At 38.6% G+C, this 18,449-nt stretch overlaps 1 long non-coding RNA gene across 5 annotated transcripts in view; it reads right to left on the reverse strand.

The window, feature by feature from the left end:
* LOC140510166 (uncharacterized) overlaps positions 1-18,387 on the reverse strand; it is a 182,419-nt gene extending 164,032 nt beyond the window's left edge. The window contains exon 1 of one of the 5 annotated variants that reach the window (XR_011969125.1): positions 18,118-18,387. This is a non-coding gene — a long non-coding RNA (uncharacterized lncRNA). The remainder of the gene's footprint in view (positions 1-18,117) is intronic. The other 4 variants (XR_011969128.1, XR_011969127.1, XR_011969129.1 and 1 more) reach the window with 4 other exon arrangements.
* Between the last annotated feature and the right edge of the window lie 62 nt (positions 18,388-18,449).

Consider the following 18,449-nt stretch of genomic DNA (forward strand, 5'->3'; position numbering starts at 1 on the left):
CAGATTGGTGATAGGGGCAAATAGAATGCTCGGTGTTATGGGATGGGGAGAGGGGACAAATGGGGAGAAAATTTGGAACCCAAAATTTTGTGAAAATGAATGTTAAAAGTTAAATAAAAAAAAAAGAAGTGGAGACTACTTGTGACTTGGGTAAGGAAGGATACTAAGCCATGCTACCCTTACCTGCCACTTCCACAGACAATGATTTGAACAGTCTATATCCAATGGAAATGTTAATTTTGTTTAGCAAATCCTAAGTGCTGACCTTCCAAAGGGACCTTATGAACTACTATGAATACTTTATACATCTCCAATATCTCTGTATGGGCTCTTATGACTCCTTTCAGGGTCTTAAGTCTTTGGGTGCATTTGTTTATAGACTCCAGTAAGTCCTTTCCACCTTCTACATTTTTGAAGTAAAGACTTTTATCAACTCATTATCATCTTGAAATATGGAATGAAACCTGGGGACCTCATTATCCACATTTAGAGAAATCTATTCATTCACTATATTTAACATAAATGAGCAAATTTTAAACTGAAATTTAAAGAGTCAATAAAAGCAAGTTGTTCTCTTGAAGCTTTCTCATTTCCCAACATCAAACCTCATCTAAGTAATTCCAGAGTCTTTGTGGAGAAGTCTGAAAAAATTAAAGTTATGTACTCCAGAAAGAAACAAAGAAAGAAAGGAAGGTAGAAAGAAAGAAAGAAAGGAAGGAAGGAAGGAAGGAAGGAAGGAAGGAAGGAAGGAAGGAAGGAAGGAAGGAAGGAAGGAAGGAAGGAAGGAAGGAACGAAGGAAGGAAGGAACAGAAGAGAACCAGATCACTGAAAAATCATACCATAACTTGCCATCTATTCAATAAAAGAGCTATTACTAAATTTAAAGAAAAAGGAGATTCTTCATGTTCCTTTCTGTGCATGGGATAAGGGTTACAGTATTTAAAAACACTGAAGGCATGAGTGAATATAAGCTTTTATGAAAAACAAATTCCTACGTTAGCCAGGTCTAAAAAATGTATATAGTATTCTATAAATTGAGTTCACCCCTATATGTAAGGAGGTAGGTAACGTTCTTAATCACCAGGCCTACAGAATCATTTAAATCTTTCAAAGTTTTCCATTTTTGCATTATTGTTATTGCAAAAATTGTTCTGGGTATTCTCACTTTGCATCAGTTCACAGAAGTCTGAAGTTTTCTCTGAACCATTTATTCTATTTCTTATGGTGATATAGCATTCAATTATATTCACAGACAATAATGTGTATATACATTGATGTTTCTGGGATCTGTATTTCATCAATGTAAACGTGACCTCCATGAATACATATCCTGACTCCATTGTAACTTATAGGCTTCCTTGAGTGATGCCCTCTGTCCCATTCCACTTCACAAAAAATAAATAAATCACCAGACCACCACAAACCTGGTAATGAATCTCTGAATTTAACCAGGCTGACCTTCAGACATCAGATAAATTGGGCTTATACTCAAAACCTTCCCAGATTAATAGATATATTACATTTCTATAAAGTGCATTCAAATTGGCAATCTTGACCCATCCATCTATGTTTAGAAAGAATTTTCATGGAGGAGAGTAATGATGCTTAAGGGTAGAGAGTGGTCTTACTTTTCTTTGTATTTGTTGTGGTTAGCTACTATGTGGTTAGCACATAGTAGCATTTAAAAATCCTTTGAAACTTGCTGTGTGAGTCTGTTCCCTCATCTATAAGATGAGGGGCTCGGACTTTATGATCTCTTACATTATTTCCGGCACTAAAGCTCTGGTCTTAGGATTATTCCTAAGTTTCCATTTCCATTCATTAATTCTCACTTTTTGTCTAGTTTTCTACATTTTAAACTCAACATCTTGAGAAATAAACTCTTAACTATTTCCCCAAAACTGGCATCTCTTCTCAATCTCCTATGTCTTGAGAAGCACCATTATCCTCTTAATTTTTCAGCCTTGGCCAAGTCATTTGTTACTCCCTTTCTATCTGCCCTAAACTTTCCACACCCATTCCATCTTAAAAATCTTGCTGCTTCTATTAATTCTTTCTTTTTAGATTTCTTTTTAGATTCATTCTTTCCTTCATAGTTCCATATTTACTAGCCTCGTCCTTATCACCTAAATCTTATCTTTCTTCAATTGCTTCCTATTTGATCTTCTTGACATATCTCTCCACACCAACTGATCCTGTGGCCTATTTCTAGAATTATCACCAAGTATCATCTTCATCAAGGCACTCACTTCTTTAATGGACTTATTTTCTGAGTATACAGTAAGGAATTCTGTCATATAGAGACTGGGCCCCTTGAAACCTTGAGAATCTCTGATTTTTTCATTAATAAAATGAAATTGTTTCTTTAACTAACCAAATAAAAATCAATCTGTCTATCTAATAATAAAAAAAATCATGATTATAAAGTCCCTACTCCAACAGGTTGCTAGAAAAAAATATCTTCACTTCCATTCTTTTTGTTTTGTTATTGGCTCCCAAATGATGTCCTTGCCTCTGTTCTCCAGCCAATCTGATCTTCATTTATAGCTAAGGTTAAAATTTGTTTCTTCCACATTCCCACATGACCTCCATTCCAATGCTTACTTGACTCTCCATTGTCGTAGTCATATGCTTTTTACATTGCTTGTATGTTGCTTTGTGAAGATTATCATTTTGTGTGTCTTTGTTCTGTTATCACTTACTATATATCATGTTTGTTGTGCTACCTAGTCATAAACTTTAGAACCCTATTATTTTTATTATGAGGAATAGAAACAGTGTCATTTTTGTGTCTCCTCTACAGCATTAAGCTTTGTGTTTTGGACATATTGGATGATCAAATCTTGCTGGACTGAAGAAAAAAAAAAACTAATATCTGAATTTTTCCACAGATTTGCTACCTGTGGATAGTTGGCAATAAGGACAGGCTCTCTCATGTTGGTTCTGTAGACATGGGCAAGATCAGTAACCAAGTCACTACAGGGATAGTTCAGAAAGATCACTGCGCTATTTTTTTTCTTTTCTTTCTTCCAAAATCCAAAGACGATTACATTACAGCTGAGGTTGATTCAGTCCAACATCATTTGGATCTAAAGGCCTAAATGCTTATATAATTCCCCAGAGCTGGCTAAGGTTGATTCCAGGTGAAGGGATCAGAGCCATGCAACGAGAACAGCTAAAAAAGGCATTTTACAAAGAGAATTATGAGGAGGCACCATTAAGGAATACCAGATTGTTCAAGGGAAAACAGGAAAATTCATAGAAGCACATTTGGATTCTGCATGCGTGTGTGTGTGTGTGTGTGTATTGTGTGTGTTTGTGTTCATCCTTGATTGTTGAAGAAGACCATGCCATCAGAGAAATGATGACATAACTTGCACTTGCCTTTGTTTTTTTTTTTTTTTTGAGTGAGAGAGGGCTGTGCAGGTCACCAGCCTCACTTCTCCTCCAGAGTCATCTGAATCCAGTGACCAGACATTCATCAGGATGACCCAGGATGAGACAATTGTAGTTAAGTGACTTGCCCAAAGTCATACAGCTAGTGAGTGTCAAGTGTCTGAGGTGAGATTTAAACTCAGGTCCTCCTGACTCCTGCACTGATGCTCTATCTACTGCACCACTTAGCTGCCCCATTTGCTTTAATCACTGGAGAAGGAAATGGTAAAACCTCCAGTGTCTTTGCCAAGAAAATTCCATGAACAAGCATTCCATGCTTTGTTCCATGGAGTCAGAAAGAGTTGGACACAACTGAACAAACTTACATATATACATATACAATATATGTATAGATGAGTGTTTATTATATATAATATGTATACATGCACATAATGTATATTGTAATTATATAGTTATATATATAATGTATATGTGCATGTACTTGCACATACACATGTCTGTATGTTTATATAAATATGTTTGCATATAAATTTATATCTTATATATACATTCATAGTGTAGGTGGATATATGTATGTGTCTATATATTATATAGTCTATATATGCATATATACACATATATGTATGCATATATATGTGTGTATATGATATATGACTTGTATCTATATGAACATAGAAAGTTATCTTTAGGGTCCACAAGCTGAGGATTCAATTTTCGCCTCTAACGCAATCTAACTTTGTGACCCTGGACAACCTGCATGTCCTCTCAGATCACCCAGGCAACTCTAAAAATAATAAAGTTTCAGAACACTTGTTCTTCTGCATTTACAGGGAGAGTTTCGTCATCAGAAGGTTACTACTTCAGTAAAGTAAAATTAAAAAAAGGAAGAAAGGGAAAGAAAAAGAGAGAGAAAAAGACAAAGAGAAAGGAAGGAAGGGAAGGAAGGAAGGAAGGAAGGAAGGAAGGAAGGAAGGAAGGAAGGAAGGAAGGAAGGAAGGAAGGAAGGAAGGAAGGAAGGAGGGAGAGAGGGAGGTTCATCATGTTTGGGATAATTATAGCCAGGTTCATATTTAGTACAGTGACTTATAGGCTTGGAGTGACAAAGAAGTGCTAAAAGAATGTCAGAATCTAATTGGGAAGCAAGAAACATTCCCACTACATTGAAGTCTCATTCTGGGCAGTGTTCTCTCACACCAAAGACATAGCATAGAATCAAAGAATTTAAATTTTTAAGGACTTTAACATTCAAGAAAACCAACCTTAGGTAGAAAAGAATCCCCTCTACCACATGCCTAGCCAATGATCATTCATCCTCTGCTGGAAGACCTTTAGTGAAGGGGGATGCACTGTCCTCTGTGACAATCCCTTTGCACTTCAATGTGGTTCTAATTATTGGGGAAAGTTTTTGGTTTTGTTCTTCCCCACCCCCCACACCAGCAATATACCTAAACTTCTCACTTTGCAATGTCATCCTGTTATGCCTACTTCTACCCTTTAAGAGCAAACAGGAAATTCTTCCATGTGGAAGTTCTCCAAATGCTTACAGACAAACATCAGGTGCTCTGTAAATCCCTTCTCTTCTCCAGGCTAAACATCTGTAGATCCTTTTACCAATCCTCATAGGGATTATGGAATAATCCTCACATAGCATGAACTCAAGGTTTCCTCAGGCAAGTTAAATTGAAGAAAATATGGTGTAGGAGCCCTGCTGTTTTAAAGGGAACCACTGACAAGCTAAAGAATACCTAAAAGAAGGTGACCAGGTTTGGTAAAAATCTTGAAATGGATGTAATAAAAGCAGCACAGTCTTTGGGGTCCAAGGAGCTAGGTTCAAACTCTACCTCTTCTGCTTAGGACCTGTGTGACCATTACTTAACCTCCCTAGGTTTCAGTCTCATCATCTGTAAAATGATGAAGTTAGAGTAAAAAATTCTGAAACCAGGATCCTCTTAAAGAGCAATATGCAGCTTTGAATGTTGCCCTGAGGCAGAGTAATCAACCTTGTTCAGTATGGTGTCAGAGCAAGGACTGCTTTCACTTTGGTCTTTGAATTGCCAGTGTCAGGTATATAGTAGGTGCCTAAGAAATCCTTGTTGATTAACTGAGTCAGGGACAATGGGTGGGAAGTAGCAAAGAGAAATATTTAAGTATAATTTTAGGGAAATTTTCCTAATGATTTAAAAAATTATTTATTTGTATTTTTGGATAAGATCCATTGATTTAATTGTTATCAATGCAGACACCCAACTTTTCTGCTTCTTATGGTGTTAGAGAATAGTATGGGGCACTTAGAGGTACCCAGTGATTTGTCCAGAGTCACAAAGTCAGTAGGTGTTCAAGATGGGTCTTGAGTCTAGGCCTTCCTGTCTCCAGCACTGCTTGTCCCCTAACAATTAGAACTCTCCCCAAAAAGAATGATACATCTAGAGATGTTGATGGTTCCTCTTTATTGGAGATCTTAAAGCAGAAGCAGAATAAGCCTTTGTCATGTTTAGGGATTCATGTTTAGGGATGAGCTCAGTCGGGACTCTGAGATCTCATCGCACTCTGAGATTCTGTAATTCCACAAGGATCTAGGAAACCAGATCATACAACAGACAGTAGAGATGAATGTAAATAAGCAGGTTTCTGAGAAAGGTGTGGATGGTGGCATTATTTCAAGAATTGAAATCTGCTGCTATTACTTATAATTTGTTCAGCCATCTGCAAGAGATACTTAGAGGAATCCTGGAGTTTGAAGGTTCCATTAAACTGCTTTTCTGAGAGTCACTTTTCAATGTGATGGAAGTACAGGAAGATGGCAGAAGTCCTAACATGCAGACTCCTTCCTTTCCCCAGATGATCCTCTTCAGTTACCAATTTCCAAGAAATATATTTAACTATGGACCTTTCTGCTCAGAAACCTTTAGTGCTTACCTACTGACTCCGAGATAAGGAACAAACTCCTCAGTCTAGCACTCATAGTCCTCGACAATTGGGTTCCCAACTACATTCTTGACCATGTTTGACATGTTTCCTGTACACAAGCCATGTCAGTCAAATTAGGCTGGTAGTGGTTTTCTGAACACAATATTCTATCTGCTCATTCTGTGAATTTTCATAAGTTGTTTCCCCAAGCCTGGAATATACTACATCCTCATCCCTGCTTCTTAATCTGCATTTTCCTTCAAGATTTAGCTCACAAGCCACCTTTGCAGCATAGCTTTTCCCAGTCTCCTGCCCCCAGTTGTCAGGGTTTACTCAGTCTTCACATTACAATGTAATTATAAATCTATACACATGTTGCATCACATTCAAACTCCCCATTCCCAAGAAGTAAATGCCACAAAATAGGGTGGGGGCATATTTTCTCCATCTGTTATTGGTCTGTATCTACCATGATTGAGGGTGCCACCATATTTGGACTCAAATGTCGCAGAATCTGGTGTACCACATATGGAGGAAAAAAATGCAACTAAAAGAAACAAAGATGACCATCTTTGGATATCTGCGCAAGCCAAACATAAACTGAGGAGGTGCATGCTGGAGGTAAAAGAATTTTAAAAGTATTGAATGGGAATGAGGGGGAGAAGATCATAGATATTAGTAATAGTACAAAGGTATTTGAAGAATGAATGAATTAAAAAATAAATGAATGAATGAAAGAGTATTTATTTACTTCTCACCAGGTGCCAAGCACTGCAAGTGCTGAGTATACAGTTAGACAAAGCAATACAGTTCTCACTGTAAAGGAGCTAACAACCTAATTAGTGGAGAAAACTTTTTTAAGTTAATGTGCCTAATTTTTACTTCTACAAAAGATAAGAGTAATTTTCACCTCTACTAGGAGAAGTATTAATGGAAAATGTAAGAGAACAGGTAGGCTTTTGTAGATAATCCTGAACAGCAGAGCACATATTGATGATCACCCAAATTGACCGCAGAGCACATGATGATTCTAATAATCGTTTCATTGTATTATGTTGGTCAATATAACCTTAAAAGACTCCTTTCAAGCAAGATGGCTATCATGCATATACTGAGATCATAAAGGATTGCTTGACAGATGAAACAACAAGGATTTTTATCTGATGCTCCTTTGATCATTTGGGCATAAAACATGAAGACAGAGATCTGATCACTGAAGGGGTTTGCCATTACTGGATCGCCTCCAAGAGTCCCTTTAGCTAGTGAGGTCTCCCACATCTCCAGTTTGCAGATAACATTGTTTCTATTGCAGTAAGCACTGGAACTTTGAAAGATCAACAAAATAAGAACATGAGCAATGAAAAGACTTGGATATTAGAAAGGAAGCCCATGTATCCCATTGGCATATATCATTTAGACCCACACAGGAATATCTCCTGCATGTTGAAATGGCCTCCACTGGAAGACATGTAGGATATGGACAAAAGTCAGACAGGATATAAAAGAATTTTTCCAGTGTTGATCCAGGATCCCATGAAAGCCAGCCATTTTGAAGAAAAAAGAGAATATAAGAAAAAATGGAGCAACATGAGAATATGTGTGTTCTTCCTTCATCACCGAAGAAGATCACGCCATCAGGGAAATAATGATATGACTTGCACACTTGACTTTGAGTGAGCGAGGGCTGTGCAAGTCACCAACCTCACTTCTTTTCCAGAGCCATCTGAATTCAGTGACCAGATATTCATCAGGATGACTGGAGATGAACCAGGATGAGGCAATTGGGGTTAAGTGACTTGCCCAAGGTCACACAGCTAGTGAGTGTCAAGTGACTGAGGTGGGATTTGAACTCAGGTCCTCTTGACTCCTGCACTGGTGCTCTATCCACTGCACCACCTAGCTGCCCCTGACTTGTGCTTGACTTGACTTTGTTTTTAGTGAGTGAGGGCTGTGCAGGTCACCAGCCTCACTTCTCACATGAGAATATGCTGGAGGAAGCAAGGAGCATTTATACAAGTACTAGGGAATGGCATTCTTGTGGGTAAGGCATCTGTTTTGGGTATATATCTGTGATTTCTTTGGTACAGGCAGTGTGCTTGGGGTGAAAACTCCCTCTGTCATTGAAGAAAAATAATTTTTCTGAAATTTAGCTTTAGAGAAATGCTTAGGATATGAAGAAATTGAACAATGTTCCCAGGGTCTCTATGTGTCAGAGATAGGATTGGATTGGATGTCTTGCTAACTCCCAAGCTAGTCTTCTACCTGCTCTTTTACAATGCTTCCTTTACACCCCAGAAATGTCAGCTGGGGGTCACTTGAAGCTGACAGGAGAAAGTTAGACAAAATCAGAGATGGATATTCATTCCCTTACTCAAACAAGTTCCTCTATGAAATTATCTGACAGAACATTAGAAACAGACAAAATAAATCATTAAGATAAAACTTGTTAGAACTGGATTTTCATGATATTGTAAAGACTTTAATCCTTTAGTCTTCATGATAAGTCAGGCAATGTAGTTTAGTGGATAGAGAACTGAAATTTTTCAATAGAGGAGACCTGGGTTCGCACCCCATCTCAGACTATTACTAGCTGTGTAACCCTGGGCAACTCATTTAAATCTGTAAAATGAGGGTACTGGACTCAGGTGACTAAGGTCACTTCTGGCTTTAAATCCCTGATCCTATGATCCTTTTATAGACAGCTCCATCTTTATCCTATTATTCTGGTAGAAGAGCTTCCAGCAGAAGGAAATTGGAATGGTGAAGAATCTTGAGGTGATACCATTTTAAATTAGCAGAAGGAAGTAGAGATGTTTCAACCAAAGAAGAAAAGACTTGGGCAGTGGGGAAATGCAACTCTTTTTAAGGGCTGTCACCTGTTTGGAGGATAAGTATTGTTCTCCTCAGACCCGACAAAAAGAAACAGGAATAATGGGTAAAAGTTCTAAAGCAGAAAATGTAGGCTTGATGTCAGGGAAAACTCCCTAACAAGTGTTCTAAAAATACTTTGGAGCTGTCTAAAAATGAAATAGGCTACCTCAGTAGGGAGTATATATCTCCATACTGGAGGTTTGAGTAGAGGCTGGATTACCAATCATCCTATATATATGAAAATGAGTTTTCTTTTTTATTGGTTGGACTAAGATGTCAGCAAGGTTCATTCCAGCTCCAAAATTCTACACTTTTGGCACTTAGTAACGTTCTTTACACACAGCAGGCACTTAATAAATGACTAACCTTTATGATTTTTGTCAACTCCTCCACTAAATGCTGATTATTCTCTAGAAAATGTATCCCATTTAAAAATATCACCTTACATTTGAATCGAACATTGCATTTTAATCATCCCATCTGACCCTCACAATTACCCTCTGAGTTAAATAGATCATGTCTTAAAATTCCCATGATATATGTAAAGTAATAGAGAATGGAAAAGATTAAGTGGGCTGTCTAGCATGACCAAGCTAATGAGTGGAAGAAATGGTACTTTAAAACCAAGCCTCCTAATTACTAATTCAATGATCATTTCACTCAAGTTCTCATCTTCTCTTTTATAGCAAAGATTGTAGAGGTTAAACAACAAAAATAAAAATGTTTCTTAACCTTTTTGACACTATGATACCCCAGATGAGTGAGAGAGAATCTTTGTCAAACAGACCTTCAATATATATTTACCCTGGACACATTTGATTTCCCTGGAAATCCTAGGAATAACATGACTGCATCCCCAGGCTCCAGTCAGGGATGGAAATCCCCCACCCTAGTTGGAGGGAGATACTTGTGGGAAGTAGCCTTCCAAAAAAGAAAACAACAGGCAGAGGGTAGTTGTTTCCAGGAATTTTTTTTTCCTGCTACAGCTTTGGAATGGCTGGCAGGAACTTAGTGCCAGGTGACAAACAATCTCAGTGCCCACAGCTGCAGCTGCCTCATTATCCCTTCTCCCAACCTCACTGCAAATGAGCCTGACTGGGAAAGGTCACTTCCTAGTCCCCAGAGATCTTTTCTCTTGGTCCTCCACCCACGAGCACAAGAGAGGTCTCTTCACTATCTGAAAAACCCAGCTGAAAATGAAGGACCCTTCTCTAGCATGTCGTCAAATGACATCTGGCATGTTGCCAGCTGGCCCTTTACTCGGTCGAGGCAGCAGGTTGGGAGTATATGTGTAAGTGTCCTTTCACTCTCAGGGCATACTTTCCTCTAGCTACTGACCTAAAATCTATCAGTGCCTTTAAGGATCCTTAAGGTTAATTTGTTGCTTCTAGGAATTGCCTTGATTTGTATCAACTTGAGAAATCCCCTGCTCTGTCAGCCACGAAGTGAGAGAACACCCTGAAGGCACATCCAGGCTGGAAGACAGCAACTCTCTGTGTAAAGGGTTTCATAGAACTAGAGGGTAGGTGTTGTGGTGTAGTGGGTAGACATTTCTGCAACTCCAATACGCCTTTTTGAAAATGTTTCCTCCCTGGTGCCCCAGGATCAAACATAGGTTTATCTGAGAGGAGGAAATCTCCCTATCATCTGTGATGTATAAAGCATGATATTACCATTTAGATAGACTTACCTAGTAAAGTAGCAGTTTTAGCATTCAAAAATCAGGGAGTTTGATCTCAAGTGCACCTTCACATCTATGTCAGCAGGTCACTAAGTTTATATCATAAAATCACAGAAAGGAAGAGCTGAAAAGGAGGTCAGGAATTAACTATCCGGAATAGAAATATTCTCCACAAATTTCCCTACTTCATTGAACATGTACACTGACAGGGAACTCACTACTTCCCAAGAGAGAACATTTCATCACTGGACAACTCTCACTGCCCCAAAACCTACTTTCTTCTCATTTTGAGACATTTGCTCTCAGGAACTCCAAACAAACCAATGAACCCTTCTTCTGGGTGGCAACTCATAAAAATTTCAGATATCTGTCTCTAACATCTCCCCTAGGGCTGTTCTTTTCGAGTTCCTTCAATAAAGTATCCTAAGATACAGCCACCACTTGTGTCTTTATCCTCATCACCCTCTTGTGTAAACATTCAGATTTGTAGATGTCCTTCCTAAAATATAGTACCCAGAACTGAATTCAGTATTCAAAATATATTTTGACCAGAGCAGGATACAACTGGACCATCATCTTTCCAATTCTAGATACTACAACTTTAATGGCACGGTCTAAAATAGTTAGATTTTGGGGGGCTGCAATGTCACCCTCTTGATTTATATTAAAAGTGTGTTCCCTTCAAATACCCAGATCTTTTTCACAAAAGCAGTTCTCTAGCCATCTTTTCTGCATCCTATATGTATGGAATATAAGCTCCATTAGGAGAGGGACCATGTTCCAAATTGAAGTGAATCCCAAATTCATAATTCCAAATTGTTATCTAGAATGTGAAACTTGTTCTTTTGTAAAAATACTAATTTTATATCACCATATATTATTTTGATAAACTTGTGTTGAATTATGTGGTTGATTTTTCAAACCCAGCTCTTGGAACTTTCATATTATTGCCTATTACATTTTTTTTCATTTTATTAGGATAAGGAAGAGAATTCTTTTGCATCAGGTTTGTTGGAGACTGGTTAACCAACGTGTTAGTAAACCTCACAACTTTGTGTCATCTGGAAATCTGAAATGCCTTTCATTCTACCTTCCATCTCAGTCTTGCTAGAAATCTTGAGGGATAGATCACTTAAGTGTTCTGTTGACCACCAACCTCCATGTTTACATTCATCTATTAATCCTGGCTCGATTGACCAGTCATCTAAGTAGTTCAGATTTTTTCATATCCCTCCCCACTTTCATCTCTAGCTCTAAGAATAATAATTAGGTCAACATTACAGCTCCTTGAAATAATGTATAAATCAATTCCCCTATGGCTCTAATCATCATTCTTTCTGAATTCCCTGTTGAAAAAACTCCATATTAGCCACACTTCTTTCTAAGTGTTGTCTTTCCCTATTAAGAGCAGAAACAGTCTTCCTTTCGTTTATTTTTATCATGAGTGTGGAGTAAAATGCACAGAACTTAATAAGCAATTAGTTTTACTTTCTTACATAAGAAAGTCCTTTTTTCTTCAATTTCAGTTCTTTGTAAACTATAGTTACCTAGTAAAGTAGCAGTTTTAGCATTCAAAAATCAGGGGGTTTGATATCATGTAAAGAAATTTCAGTTCTTTGTAAACTGTTGTGTACCATGAATCCCAGCTATACAACACTATTAAAAAAATATATAATTCTTTGTATAAGTCAGCTTTTGTTTCAGAGAGGAGCTTGGGCCTCTAAAGTAAAACAAAAACCAAAACCCCTTTGCAATTTACCAAAGGCATTGCAACCCATTCGTCATCATTTCTGTATCCAATAAGCATCCAACTGCAGCATTTCTTCTCTTTCTCTGTCTCTCTGTCTGTCTCTCTGTCTCTCTGTCTCTCTGTCTCTCTGTCTCTCTCTCTCTCTCTCTCTCTCTCTCTCTCTCTCTCTCTCTCTCTCTCTCTCTCTCTCTCTCTCTCTCTCTCTGCCTGCCTCTAGCTCTCTTTCCGTGTCTCTGTTTGTCTCAGTGCGCATGTGTGTGTGTGTGTGTGTGTGTATGTGTGCTCGCCTGTGTAGGAACTGAGTTGTCTGACTCCAAATCTACTCTGCCATAAATAATGTGGCTGTTTCTGATGCCATAGCATTTTAAATGTTGTGCACGGAAGGACATATTCATGTAAGTGGGCCTACAGAGGGGAAGAAAATTAAACATCAATGATGGTAAGTACAGGTATGGGGCACTCACCCAGGACCACCACAAGTGAAAAGGGAACCATTTATAATCAAAGGATGAGGAGAAAGGCAAAAATAAAAGAAGACATTGATGCAGAGCTTAGGGAACATAAGAGTTTTGCATAGCCCATTGTCTTCTATTCTCTCAAAGCAGTGATTGTAGGTGTTACATATATTATTTCCATCTTACAGATGAGTAAACTGAGATTCAGAAAGCTCAAATGACTTGCCCATGATTAGAAAAGCTTGGCAGCATTGGGTTAGAGTTGGAAATTATTAAGTACATATAAAGTATGGAAGAAATTAGGTTTAGACTAACATTTCATACATTATACCAAGATAAGCTCCAAATGGTTATGTGAACTAGATAAAAAAAGGTCGCACCAAAAATAAATTAGAGAAATAGGGAAGAAATTATCTATCATATCTATAGATATAAGAAGTGTTCATTCTGAAATTTTGTTTTACATGTATCCAATTTTCAAAAATGACCCAAAAAAGAAAATGACAAATGTTGGAAAGACTTCAGGAAAAAGGCACATTGATATCCTACTGGTGAGGCTGTGAATATATCCAACCATTCTACAAAGCAATTTCTAATTATGTACAAAATATTTCTGAACAGCTCATGCTCTTTGACCCAGATATAACAATGCTAAGTGGGTAGCTACATGGTGCAGTGGATAGAGCACCAGTGCAGGAGTCAGGAGGACCTGAGTTCAAATCTCACCTCTGACACTTGACTCTCACTAGCTGTGTGACCTTGGGCAAGTCGCTTAACCCCAATTGCCTCAACCCAGGTCTTCTCCAGTCATCTTGATGAATATCTGGTCACTGGATTCAGATGGCTCTGGAGGAGAAGTGAGGCTGGTGATCTGTACAGCCTTCCTTCACTCAAAACAAAGTCAAGTGCAAGTCATGTCTATTTCTCTGATGGCATGGTCTTCTTCAGCAGCAAAGGAAGAACACACACACACACACACACACACACACACACACACTAATGTTAAACCTAAGTCTCAAAGAGATCAAAGAAAAAAAACTGTATTGTAGATACAAAACTATTTATAATATCACTTTCGTGATAACCGACACCCCCTAAAAAACTGAGGGACTGCCAATCATTTGAGGAATGGTTGAACAAATTTGTCATATAAATGTAATGATGTAAGAAACAAGTGATGTAAATGTAAATGATGTAAGAAATAAGAAAAATGCTTGTGAAGAGACATGAAAAAAATTATTTGAATCAGTGCAGTCATATGAGCAGTAAAGTATACTAATACTTTAATATTAATACTATAAAAATGATCAATTTTAAGGACTTAAGAACTCAGATCAATGAAATAATCAGTGTACTTTGACAGATAAGTGATGGAATAATACAGAGAATAAGAAACTTATATTATAATGTGAGCAAGGTAGAAATAAGTTTTACTTAACTATGCTTATGTTGCATAGCCTCTCTCTCTCTCTCTCTCTCTCTCTCTCTCTCTCTCTCTCTCTCTCTCTCTCTCTCTCTCTCTTTCTCCCCTTTTCCTCTTTTGCACGTGTGTGCTTTGTTGCTATCTTTTCTATGTATGGGGGGAGAAAAATGAATATTTCATCATTTGAAATTTATTTTTAAAAATTATAAAGGCAAAGCATTATGACCTGGTCTCCCACCCCCTCATTCCAGCTGTAATTGGCATCTTTCCTTCATCCCATCTCTCTCTATGCCATGCCCAAATTCTTAATGGTTCCAGACATAATAGGTCATAAATACAGAATCCAGACCATGGAGAATGGGTTACTCTGTCTATGTATGTGCTTGTGTGTGTGTGTGTGTGTGTGTGTGTGTGTGTGTGTGTGTGGTGCCCATTAGCCAGTGCAATCTTTCTGACAGCCAGATGTCAGAATTCCATCACTCATTATCTAAAGGGTGACATTTATTAAGTGGTCATATGAGTAGTTTCATCTCTGAATCAGGACAGGGACCAGGCACTGGGGAGGTTAAGTAAATCACCTAACATCAGTCCAGGGTGAGTCAATGATAATCTCCAGAGTGGCACTCAAAAGCACTGTTTCCCATCTGTTGTTTAGCTTGCTTAACTCTTCACTGAGAAGGTAGGCCTCCTGACTTTGCTAGGCTATACACTCTGTTATCATCAACTGTCTTTCTGAGAACTGGCTCAGAAAACTCTAGTCATACTAAGTCAGAGATCATCATGAGTTTTAGCCCATTAAAATCATAGTCCTCTATCAAAGTGGTTTGATGCAGTGAGAGAAAAGGCACTGGATTTGGAGTCCAGAGACCTGATATCAAATGCCAGACCTAAGTTTCCTAATCTGTGTAATCTTAGGTAAAACCCTTAACCTCTCTGGGCCTCACTTAATAATAAGAGCTAGCTTTTATTGGTGCCTATCCTGTTCCAGGCACTATGCTAAGTACTTCATAAATATTGTCTCATGTGAGCCTCATGAGAACTCTATTATTATCCCCATTTTACTTATAAGGACACTGAGGGAAAGAGAGGTTAAGCAATTTGCCCAAGATGATGCGGTAAGTAAGAATTTGAACTCAGGTTTCCCTAACTCCAGGTCCAGGGCTCTATCTGCTCTGCCATATAAATACCTCATTTTCCCCATCTGTAAAATTTGAGCGGTTTGGAATAGATGATTAAGTACTAAGTTTCCTTCCACTCAATATGTAGCATCCTGTAACCTATGTGTTCAATCACCCAAATGTTTGAAATAAGTATATTAGTTCAACATATTCACTTTAGGGCAACTAGTGGATAGAGCACCCTACCTAGAGTCAAGAAGACCTAAGTTCAAATCTAGCCTCAGATACTAACTAGCTGTGTGACCCTGAACAAATCACTTAACCCTGTTTGCCTCAGTTTCCTCATCTGTAAAATGAGCTGGAGAAGAAAATGTCAAACTACTCCAGTATTCTTTCCAGGAAAACTTCAAATGAGGTCACAAAGAGTCAGACACAACTAAATAACAACAACATATTCTCCCTACTTTTGAATATGTGAGACAGCCTTACACAGTATATAAAGAATGAACCTTGAATACAAAACCTGGTTTGAAGAAGTACCCCTGGTACTTGTTACATGACATAGATACTGACCCTCTCAGTGACTCCAAGTAAGTGTCTAGGAACATAAACTGAATGAGTCATGTGAAGATCATTTTGATCCCCTACTCAATGTAATCAGTATTATACTCAAGTCTTTATGATTTAATGGCTATCAGTGTTTGTTAAGTGGAATAGAGCTAAGTTAGGAACCATTGGTATTCCTAGTAAATTGATTGATCATGCTCAGAATTCTGTCTAAGTGACATGAGTTGCAGACCGGAATTTTGTGGTCCACAGTTATTAACCTGCACCACTGGAGAGAATTTCCATATTGGGAGTTGCTTACATTCATGAAATGAAAGGTCTGGACTGTACCCTTTCTACACTCCACCTCCCCCCCCCCAAAAAAAAAATCCATGTTTGCCCAACTTTTCAAGGACATTGTGCCTCACTTCAGAACCTAGAAACCTATATTACTTTGGTACAAGGCTGAAAGCAGTTCAGGATATTGAAAATGTAGCTGGTCTGTTTGCTATGCACAGATGTATTATGTGCATGTGAAAATGAACCATTTCATTCATTCAGAGTCTATGTGTGCATAAAGTCTACGAGAAATGCTGGTTGTGATGGGTGGATGCATGGAAACATTCATACCTGCCATTTTTAGGTAAACATTTTCATTAAATTTCCACTTAACTTGACTCTCTTACTACTGCACATTATTGTGTAAACTTTAAGAACCTAAAGACTCACTTTTATATACATATACCTATACACAGCAGTTCTGGGGAGAAACTTATCTCCAGGCATTTTTCTGTACAGAAATATGTCATCCACACTTTTTCCACATGCATGCACACTGACAGAACAATCACTTTTCATTATCCAGTCTAGAAAAGTCAACTTACTTCCTAATGTATTAAAAATAATTTCATTACACTCTTAGCTAACTGAATGACCCAAAGATATGTGTTTTGTTGTTAATAAGGAGGAATATGGTATGGATAGTGAAAAGAAGGACAGCCTCAGAGACAGAGAGATATAAGTTCATATTCTGACATTAGCACAAAAATATCTATGTGATCATGAACAAGTTACTTGAAACTTCTTAATGCACCAAGCAACTCTCCAAAATGTATAAGTTATAAATCTAAATCCAAATGTGGAGGTCCAGTTTCCAAATAAACAAGATCAAAACTCTAAAAACTGAGAGTTCTAGAAATGCAGCCCCGCCCCTTCTTTTCCCGAAGAGGACAAAATTCCAAGTAGAAGTGATTTCTCCAAGAATCATACATCTAGGTAAATAGAAGAGCTAAAATTTATACCAGAATCTTTGAAACAAGAGGCAGTGCTTTCTCCGGCATACCCTTTATATCAAAGGGTTCTTAACCTGGGATTTAGTAAATCACATCAAAATGAATTTAATGTTATGATAGCTGCATTTTAATATATTTTGGTTTCCTTTGTAAGTTTATGCATTTAAAAGCATGATGTTGGCGGGTGGGGGGGCGGGGAGGGGAAGATAGGCTTCATCAAACTGCCCAAGGGGTCCAGAATACAAGCATGTTAAGAGCTCCTGCGTTTTAAACTGCTACCAAATGATGTCTGGGCAGCTAACTCTGTGATTCACTGCCATGGAGATATTCCCCTCTACCAACCCAGATCAGCACGGAATTTTAAGGACTGATACTTACATAGCTCTATACTCTTTGAAAAGTATTCTACGTGCATTATCTCAGCAGCAGCACAAGGAAACTCTTGTGCTTTCACATGGAGATGGTTTTTGTTTTTAGTTTTAGGGTGTTTTTTGGGAGGGAAGATTGTTATTACCTTCACTGTATCAAATTTTAAAAATCAATAAAGGACTGCTCCTAAAAATAAATAAAGGAGAGCTGGTTCCCAGTGTCTCGTCGACACATCCGAGGCACCATCAAATGCAACCGAGACCCCGCTGCCCCCAGCGGCTGGACTGACCCATACCGCCCCTCCCTACCCGGCTCTGCTCCATCCACGAGGTCCTTCCTTCTTTCTGTTCCTAAGCGATCGAGGGACTGGACCAGATCCACGCTGCTCTGAATACTCCCAAAGAATCCCCGGTCCCGGCGCTGCCCGTCCCAGCTCCTTCAGTCCAGGAAGCACCAGACGTCCTGGCAGGCGCCCCAATCGCTGCTTTCTTCTCCCACGTCCACCCCGCTACCTGGGAGGCTTTGACAGTTCCAGGTTTCATCTCTAGAGAAGCTCGCCCTCCCCATCACTGGAACAGTGACTGAGCCCCGGGTTGGAAGGACGGGACAGCAGCGCGCCACCTGGAGGCGTTCTGGGAAG

The sequence above is a fragment of the Notamacropus eugenii genome, chromosome 6, assembly GCF_028372415.1.
Source record: "Notamacropus eugenii isolate mMacEug1 chromosome 6, mMacEug1.pri_v2, whole genome shotgun sequence".
Taxonomy (NCBI): domain Eukaryota; kingdom Metazoa; phylum Chordata; class Mammalia; order Diprotodontia; family Macropodidae; genus Notamacropus; species Notamacropus eugenii.